A 10,357-nucleotide genomic window follows, 5' to 3' on the forward strand; every position below is an offset into this window, starting at 1 on the left:
GGGGCGGTCAAGGTGGTGCCAAGGAGGGCTGTGCCAAGGAGTTGTTTTCTGAGCCTCTTTAACGATGATACCTACTGTGTGCCTCAGCGGGATCTACTTATTATAGATGAATTCACACTAAAGTGCCCATGGCTGATGACATCTAAGTCGCTCTTCCTCTCTGGGATATTAGACTTTACCGTGAGACACAGCCCTTCCTAACCCAAGGGATGCATGTACTGGTAATGGAGATTTGCATGTCGATGTCTGATTGTTTGGGGTCAAGGAAGGGTCCTTCTGGTCCTTATCGTGACACCAAAGAGAGGAGCCACCTTTTCCATCCAGACTAATGGCTACTCGTACCCATCATTTCAGTGACGTTCAAGAAACCAAAACAGACCAAGCGTATCTATTGAACAGGATCCTGTCGTTATATAAAAGATGCCCACGCTTTGCCAAATCCAATAGAAGACACACGGAATAGACTTTTTCCTTACCTTCTGGAAGTCATCATCACTCTTCTGCTTGTTGTCAGCTGATCATCTCCTTCGTGTTTAGTCTTTCTTTCACCTACAAACGTATAAACGCAAATGTCTTTTTATACATATACGTGTTTGAGCTAAGCCTCTCCAAAGCGTGGTCTGTACTTGCTGGCTCCCGTTCCAACCCTCCCTGTTGTGTCTGCCAGGAGAGCATACGTCCTCAGTTCTTGGTCTTCCTGGACCACCGTTCCGACATTCGGCCTATGCCCAGGTCGTTTTCTCCACCAAGGTGCTCTTGCCTCAAGCTCCTACACATCCTTCAAGACCCCACTTAAATGGCTCCTCTTATTTGAAACCTGCCGCTGACATTCCAGGGGGAGCCCTTTGCATATATAGCCCCGCCGTAGCGCCCGCTGTGTGGAGTCACAGGTATTTTTCCCATTAGAGCTTTTCTTGGCTAGAAACAGCGTCTGTTTACCCACCGTCTACCACCGTGTCTTTTATATTGTAGGCTCTTAATATTACCTGAAATGTTTCAATGACCCATTAATTTTTCCCAGATTATCAAACTTCTGCCTTTCCAGGCTCCTCCCTCTCAATCGTCTGACGTTCACCCAGTGCCTGTCCCATAGTGGACTCTGCTGGGGACTGTGTGTCTTCTCACTCACAGCTCAGCCCCACAGAGTTCTCTCCTTTCTTCCTTAGAGCTGAGGAAACAGAGCGGGAGCCAAAAGCATCTTACCTGATGACACTCGTCTTGCGAGGGTAGAGCTGGCACTTGCACTTGGATCTCTGGCTCAGTCCTTCACTCCTGCATTAGGAGTTACTTGCTGAGCATCTACGCACCGTGGGCCCGCCATTGTTCCAGGGCCAGAGACAACTACGTGGAACCAGCCGAGTTCTTGCTTGTCATGGGCTCTCCGTTCTGGGGACACAGTGAAGAGACAGACAACTGAATGTGGAGAAGTTGGGCAGCGGGCATAAAGCAGGGGAGTGGACGGGAGACTGCAGACGGGGTACGCGTGTCGTGTTAGCCTGGCCGATCTGGGGAGGCCTCCCTGAGGAGGGGGTGTTAGGCAGAGACCCATGTAGACTCAGGGCAGAGCAGGGAGTGAGCAGGGCAGGGGGCCGGGGGGCGCGGTGCTGCAGGGGAGGTGCCAGAGAAGGGAGCGGGGACCTGTCAGTGGGGTGCCCGGAGCGCAGTGGGCGAGAGCGGCCTCTTAAGAGGGAGTCTGTTTAGGAAGCAGCAGCCAGATTGCATGGGAATTTGTAAGGGTTTGGGTTTTACTCTGAATGTCGTCATGAAGCCATCAGCATTGTGTAAGTAGTGAATCTCTCCCGTGCTGTCCTATAAGCCGCAGCAGTTTGTAAAATGGATTTGCTTGATTTCCGCAAGGCTCATTGAAATCCTACCTTGGCCATTAGTGCAGACAGAAAAGGTGGCTTTCCGTCACTGACACGTGAGGTCCTCAGAGCCCCAGGATGAGGCCAGTGCCGTGCTTAACCCCTGTGTTCCAGACGGGGAAACCGAAGCACACAGAGGCCAATAGCTCGAGCACGGCTACATGGCTGGCAGGTAGCTCCTCTGGGACTGGAACTTGTGCTCAAGACAGGTTAGATAACTTGCCTATCGTGGACAGCTAGTGGGATGAGACCGGAGTTCCAAGCCAGCTAGTTTGACTCGTGATGAAGGGCTGCCTATTCCATGCTTCCTACTAGTGCCTCTTCCCAGTCTCGACACCGGCAACCTCACGCCAGCCTTGACCTGTTCTTGACTGGCCTCTTCGCTTCCGGTCTTTCCAGTGTTGACCTGTACACCTCAGACTGGCAGTGTGCTCCGGTGCGGGTTTCCATCTCTCTGTCTGCCTCGTCCCTCCAGCAGAACCCTTCATGGACCTTCCTATTGAGTACGTTTCAAAATATTCGGATTGGCCTTCGGGGCCACCCCGAGCCTGGCTGCCTGCTGTGGCTCCCAGCTTCGCTCCCTGCCCCAACCCCTGGCGCCTCCCCTGTAGCAGCCATGCTGGTCTCTGCTTTCTTCTTCGCGTAGGTCTGTCCGGGACACCCTCTCCTCCTGCCTTCTTGGTTCAAGATTCGTCAGTGTCACTCACCGATTCGGCCCTTAGCTTGATAAATGTTCGTGCCCCATCCCCCTCATCGAGTTGTCATCTCTTAAAAGCAACAGTCGTACCTTCTGCTCGTACTGCTGCTGCTTGGCGTCTTCAGAAAGGTAGATATAGCCTGTTAATCAGCATCTAGTAAGTCCTCACTCAAGTGTCGGCGAGGTTTAGGGAGGAAGCGGGGAGATAAATCAGAATTCCACAGAAGGCCCGAGCACTCAGCAGCATCTGTGTTACCGTCGGCCTGTTTCGTGTGTGTGTTTAAGGAAAACCCAGGCCTCTTCTCCTCATTCTGGGAATACCGGTCATGCTTGGTTCTTGGGACCAACCCAAAGACTGCTCCATTTTTGCCGAAAAGAAAACTTGACTTGGGAAGCTTCGTGTCTTCTTCTCCACTTATATTTGTTTTCTGATGTTAAGCAAGTGCAGTTGAGTTTTTTTTTTTTTTTTTTTTCCCCTTCCTTGCCACTTCTAACTAGTCCAGATGGTTATGCAATTCACAGACTCAAATGTGTCCAGATCATGAAAATCCAAAGGCCTCCCTGTTTGGGTAGAGTCCATATGTTTAGGCATTGTTGTTCTTTCTGTGGGTCCACAAAACTTGTCGAAGACTGACAGCAGGACTCACTCGCTCTATGTGGTCCAGCATAGGCTGTTTCATCCTCCCAGCTGGTCATGAGCTTAGAAGATGACGGGGCTGGTGGTCGGTCACCTTACAAGCGATTACATTTTCCCGTAGCAGCTGGTGCCGCCTCAGCATTTCAGTAAGATCATCGGATATATGGGGAGGTTTATTATTATTATTTTTAAAAACGTCCGACACGGTAGTCTGAAATGAACTTGGCTAGCCTTTTTGAAACATTAGTGTATTTTCGAGTTCCCGAGAAGCTGGTTAAAAATACAGATTTGGGGGCTCCACTGCCTAGAGATCCCGATACAGTCAATCCAGGATGGGAATCAGATGATCTGTATTTTTAGCAGGCATCTGGTCCTTCTATGGTCCCGAGCACCACATGTTAAGAAACTCTGACCCAGGCTATGAAGCAAAACAATTTTAAAAACAGAATATTTTAAATTGCGGGGGGTGGGAACAGCTGCCAAATTTAATATTCAAACTCTTGGACCCTCCATGGTAGGGTGTTGGTTTTCCCTCTCCCAGCTTTTTGCCTGCAGGCCGGAACCCGTGCCGTCCATCGCAGCTGGTTTTCAACCAGGCGAGGCCTCCATCCTTAGCAAACTCCATCCTCACCCGCCCAGGCCTCTCTGTCTTTTCCGTAACAGGGTTAGTGCGTTTTCTCGAATAAAGCCTTTTCCTTTACGCCAAGTATCTCTAGCGTTTAAAATATTAATTTTATTAGACTCTATAACTCATCCGATTGCCACTTTTCCCTCACAGGTGTGGTTTGTGGAGGGACCGTGGCAATGGATGGTGGTGATGCGTGCGTGCTTTCTCCCTTCCACTTGAATTTCAAGTGCTTGCACTGTGCCCTGCCCGGTTTGGACAACAAGTCCGTGTGCCTTCATTTCACATCTAGAATTTAATTCATTCGTTCGTTCGTTCAGCGGGGATTTACCGAACACCTACTATTTATGAAACGTTCTTCTTGGACACGGGGACATCCGTGTAAACAATAGACAGCACGTTCTTACCCACATTAAATGTACATTCTAGTGGGGGGAGAAAGTCAGTAAATGTGACGTTGAAAAGGGTCATGGAAAACATCGAGGAGGGGAAGAGGGAGAGAAAGGGCCGCAGGTGGAGGAGGGCTGCAAAGAAATTTTATGGGGACGTCAGAGAGGAGGTGGCATTTGAGGGAAGACTCAAAAGGAGGGGAGCGAGCAAGCCACGGGGATGTCTGGAGGGGTGACCGTTTGGGCAGAGGTCCTGAGACAGGGATGTGTCGGGGGCGTGGAAGGTTGGAGTAGCGGGAGGAGAAACCGAGGCCATCGTGAAGCTTCGGGCTTCTTCCCTGAGTGTCTAGGAAGCCACTGGGAAGTTCTGAGCAGGAGCGATGTGACCTGACTTAGACTTTCACAGGGTCTCTTAGGCTCCGTGCTGAGAATAGATAGTGATGTAGGGAGCTGCTAGGAGGCTCCCAGCAGAGATCCAGGAGGAAGTGGATGGCTCGGGCCTGGGCGAGTCCAGGGGAGGTGGTGACAAGTGATCAGCTTCAGGTATAATTGGAAAGATGAGGCAACAGAGTCTTTTGATGGCTTAATGGGGGCAGCGAGAGAGAAAGGGTGGGTTCGAGTGTGAATTTTGGCCTGAGTCACCGGAACTGAGTCAGTTCCCATCAAAGGAGGTGGGGAAGGCTGAGGCTGGAGCAAGTCTGGGGGACAAGATGAGTTCAGTTTTGTTCGCATGACCGAGGTGCATATTGACACCCAGGCGGAAGTGTGGCGGGCAGTTGTGTTTGTGAGTCTGGTGCTCAGGAGGTAATTATCTAGGAGTTCTTAGCATGTGGAAAGGCAACTCATATTCTTGAAAGTTTATCGTCTTTACAAACACCTTGTATTTGAACCTGCGACTGTGCGTGTGTGTATAATTTCATGTGTGTGTGCATAAGTCTCTCATTGTGTATATACAATCAGCAGAACGAGTGTGCGTCCTGCTCATCGTACCTCAGAGGCCGTCTACGGTTTTGTTTGCAGGCTCACGTTGAAGCCCTCGCCTTTGGCGTAGACGGTCTTGACTCTCTACGTCATCCCTCGCTTCGTGATGCGGCTTCCCCACTGACCCCCGATCGGTGCTGGTGTTGTTATCATTTGCCACCTTGGGCTCGTGTTCATTCTCCTGAGCTTCGTATTTTGAAACAGATTACTGCTGCTGAAAACGGTTAAAACTCGGTCATCCCCGCTAAGTTTCCCCCACCCCTCCACGGGGGAGTCACCAGAGCCTTCGAGAGTACGTGGACTTCACAGTGCCCGCTTCGCCATCGTGCGGACGTGCATGGCACACTTGATCCACGATGGCACAGTTCATTTGTGTGAGCGACATGACAGATGTCCTTACAGACATCAGATTGGATGGTGTCTGCTAACACATCTAATGGGAAAAAAGAAAAGAGAATTCGAAGGATTATCCTTTTTTTTTTAAGGATTAAATTTATGCCATTTAGCTGTTTGATCCCCTGGAGTTAATGCTGCTTTATTAGAAGCCTATACAATTCTTCACATGGGTGTCAAAATAATTTCGGTGAAAATGCTGTTGTGTGGACTCATCGAGCTGAAGTGTTCGTCTTGTGATTACAGATGGGTTATTGTCTGTGTTGTTCCACTTTCTTCCAGCCCTTTTGCTGGATGAGCTGGACTTAACGATCTCTTTAAATTCACTTTGGCACTTCACACAGTTAGACAGGCCACGGACACGATGGTCTTTAATAATTTGTTTTTTTAATTCTGCAACGCTGCTTTTTAATTGATGTCCTTCATAAGTCGTATTTGCCAAAGCTGCGATTACTCATCAAGCGGTAGAAGCCAATCCACCTCCCAAGTACAATGAAGATGTTCTTTTGTGAAATTATTAAGATGCAGAAGTTTGCCACGCAGAGTGATTTCGTTCTGCCTTATAATGATATCTTTTGGGATTATACCTTTGGACATCGCAGCCATTTGAGCCTATCGAAGTGGGAAGGACTGATCGTCACCAGTGCACCGCACAAATGCCCCTCCCTCTCAGTGAATGTTAAAACAGTTGGAATCGGCTGCTTTCTTTTGTAATGTTTTTATATGCTCCTCAGAGGAGTTAACTCTGTTTCACCTGATGTTCATTTAGTTCACTTGTAATATTTTGTTTTGACTCTTCAGATCGCAAAGAAGACCCTTCTGTGATTGAGCAGGGGATCTTTGAAGGAATGTCAGTAGAGAGCTACTAGAGAGTGGAAATAGCCAATTAGGGTGGCTTAGCATGCATAATCTAGAAATTCTTATTTAATTGATTCACAAAATGCGTACACTTTTCCATGATGCAAAATTAGGTTATTAACTTTGATAAAGAGGGTCCAGGGAAAAGAATATTGTCAAGAGAGGGTTCGGAACGGGGTTTCCCAAAGTGTGTTCCCAGAGAGTATTGTGGGAGAAGGCAAAAGGAAGTGTTCTACAGCAGATTTTTTGGGGGAGGGAGGCGGAGTTTACTGACTCCCACTTAAAGAAAAATGTAAGCTCCGTCCAAGCAGGAACCTTGTCATCAGTTTAACCATTTTGTCTCCAGTGCCTAGCACAATGTCTTGCACGTAGTAGGCACATTTATCTTTGCTGAAGAATGAACTGCAGGACTTCTCAGAGCCTTTAATTTTGTAGCAAGCATTGTGACTCTGGTCTGAGGACAGTGGTCTGCAGCCTTTGACAGACTTACTGGGTTGCCGAGCCCTTTCCTTAAGGAGCATTTCACCAGACTTTAGTACCTTGAAATACCCTCTGGGAAATTCTAGCTGTAAGATTGATAAAAATAAAGTTTTAAAATTGAATTGATCACTGAGTAAAATATTCAGGTTTTTTGTGGATACTGGAATATAAATGATACACATTGTGAAGCCGGAGGGATGTCAGTCTTTCGTATTTGTATCTGATTTGAGGCAAGTAGCCTGACCGTTAGAAGCCTCAGTCTGTTCATCTATGAAATGGGGATAGTAATTATGTTTATCTGACTGGTTGTCGGGAAAATAAATTACATTTAGTCGCCCTTCAGAAAGTTAAATAATGTATGTAGAAGGCTTCATTGGGTAAACCCTATTATGATTATCATCATCATCGTTATCACTCTCATCGTAAAAACATAAGTGATAAAATTACTCCAGTGACGATGAGTGATTTTGAGATAATAAAGTTAAAATGTGATTCCCCCTCCCTTCCCTTCAACAGATATTGGAGTGATTGTGATACTCCAGGCGGCCTTAGTTCTGAGGGAGGACCGTGGTGAGCACAGTTAAAGCCCTTACTTCCTGGAGCTAATGGGCCTAGGGTTTTTTTGTTGTTGTTGTTGTTGTTGTTTTTAATAATTCATTGTGTTTACCGATGCCACCGGCTCTTAGAACGTAAAGTAAATTTAACCGTACACAATTCGGCTGAAGTTAATTGTTCCGAGGTCATTATATCAGAGATCTGCCCCGAAAGGATCACTTTTTCTTTTGAATCTGTTCTCACACAAACAAGTACAGGCGGATTCGTAGGTCACATTTTAAAATAAACAAAATTAACTTAGCATTAGTAGATCAGGCATGTCAAATGGATCAGGGTGGCCACGACAGGAGGGCGGCCAGATTTATCAAATAAAGATGCACGACATCAAGTTAAATTTGAATCGCAGATAAGTAAAGAATACTTTTTTTAGTATAAGTATATCCCAAATAGGGCACGGGACATACTTATACTAAAAAAAAAATTTAAAAAAAAGTTGTTTATCTGAAAGTCAGATTTAGCTGGGTGTCCTGTGCTTTAGTTGACTACCCCAGCGCTCTGTTTTTACCCCTATTCTTAGAAACCTCTGCTTCTGTTTGAAATGATTTATAACTGTTTCTGCCTGATCACCAAGTGTTTCCAAATTGAAAGCCATTAATTACGGCCTCATACCGAGAGACAGAAGGTAAGCAAGGACTGCTTTGTGAGTCCAGCTCGGTACTTCAGGTGAGAGCTTTTCAAGTTACGTGAACCACTGGAGCCACCTGCCCGACTCAACGCTGTACCGCCGTCCTGTGGTCGTGCGGCTCTTCGTCGCTTGCCGTGCGGGGCGTTGTTACTGATTTTTCTCATTTCTCCAGGGCAAGTACTAATTAATGGATACAATTCACAGCTGATTAGCTGTAGTTTCTTCAGTAATTACATTCGCATACTAACTGTTCAGAAGAGGATTTCTAACCCAGTTCTTATTTCACTCCGAGCTTAATTTGTTTTTTGAATTGTTTAGGCCCTTAGTTTAATAGCCATTTTATTTTTCTTTGTTGTTTTAGGTGCTATTAGATAATAAGTGAGTTTAATCTTAAAAAAAAAAAAAATACTCTGTGATAATGAGCTGTTTGCCTTAAATGGATTTCTAATTCCCCAACAAAACCTGCATTTAAATAACGGTGAAGTTCAGATACAGACTGCCACGTGGTGTGGGGAGCCAGGATTGGTGCGTGGAATACGCATCGTGACCCAAGTCCTCATAAATATTTATAAAGTACATGCGGAATGGAGGCCTGAGATTTAAATTGTAGGATCATTAATTCATCGAAAAGTCCAAGACAGAACCCTATACCATTTCTTGTATGTATTTAACGTTGTAGAGACTTGGGGAAAATATGGTTGTGTGTGTGTGTGTGTGCATGTGAGTGCATGAGCACCGGCTCACTCGTTTTAAGTTTTACATTATTTTTAAACCGCTTTATGGCGGTATGATGGACACACAAAGACCTGTACGTAGCTAATGTATACAGCTCGATAGTTTGGAGATAAGTATACGTTTGAAACCATCACCATGTGCTTTTGATATCACTTGCCTTCAGAGAAACCAGATAAAGGTCTTTCTTAAGTGCTAACAAATACATCTTTCAGAAATCCTCGTAAAGATATTTATCCAAATGAATCTGAGGGCTCATTGTGCGAGTGTGTATTGAGGTGTCGCTTTGCAGAGTGGGATTTTGCTTCTGTGGACCGTAACAGCGCTCAGAGACTGTTCGAGTCTTTCGTATAAATCCTGCTTAGTTCTCGGAGCCCTGACGTGATAAAGTGTACCATGTCAATCCTGCTTCTCGAGTCCTACAGGTTCTTTGTCGGGCTGAGAGCCCCCCGGAAATGTGTGGGTGGGTTTATTGAGAGGATTTATGTGGATCTCCCATATCTATGTGCCAGTATCTATATTCTATCCTGTATATGTGTCTGTTTCTCTTTGGGGGGGGGGGGAATCGTGCCTTCTACTTTAAATATTAACTCTATTTATGTTAGCGAATGGATATATACAATTCATCCATTAGAGACCAAACCTATGTGTCATTTGATGCATTAAAGGAAGGAAATCATAGACCTTATAAAAAAGAGGGCATTCTTTTACCATTTAAAAATCATGAAAATAATAAAAGTCCAGATAATTATGTTCACGGAGCCTTTCCATATTGCCGGACCGATAACAATGTTGAAAGCAACCAAAACGTGCCTACTTATACCATCCAAACCTGAAAATGCATTTTCTGCCCAAATCTAAGTTTTAAATTTTGATAACAGGTCTCATGAAGTAAAGAGCTTATGTCTGAGATGCTGATACAGTCTTATTCGTGATGGTATGAATGGCCTATTGTGTTAGGGGATTAAACGAAAATTGCCATGTTCATAGGATCTCACTTATTTTTTAAACCTCTTTGCACTTAATGTTACATTGAGAGATTAAATATCACTATTTTCAACAGCTCTGATGGATATAGATATCATTTTAAACTCTGGAGATTTAAAACAAAATATTCTTTGGTCTTATTATTTATTTATATTCACGCCACACCCCATTCACTAGAAAATAGAATCCGTGTCCTGGGAATTGGATTCTGTTCCATTTAATTCACATTTTAACCTACCCACACTTGTGACATCTGTTCTTGAAAAGTAAGCTATGAAATCCCAACATGCTTTAAAAATGTGTCAAGGTGATTTTTGGGGGGGACACTCTTTCTTCTAACCTCTGACAAATGCCACGTCAGTCAACAACACCCACCAGTGACCCATTGGCCAAATGTTTGTAATTGTCTCCCTTTGTCATTAGTCTCAATGAGAAACACTATTTTCTGGAATTATCGAGGTAGCTTAACTCTG

The sequence above is a fragment of the Pteropus vampyrus genome, unplaced genomic scaffold (genome assembly GCF_000151845.1).
Source record: "Pteropus vampyrus isolate Shadow unplaced genomic scaffold, Pvam_2.0 Scaffold51, whole genome shotgun sequence".
Classification (NCBI taxonomy): Eukaryota; Metazoa; Chordata; class Mammalia; order Chiroptera; family Pteropodidae; genus Pteropus; species Pteropus vampyrus.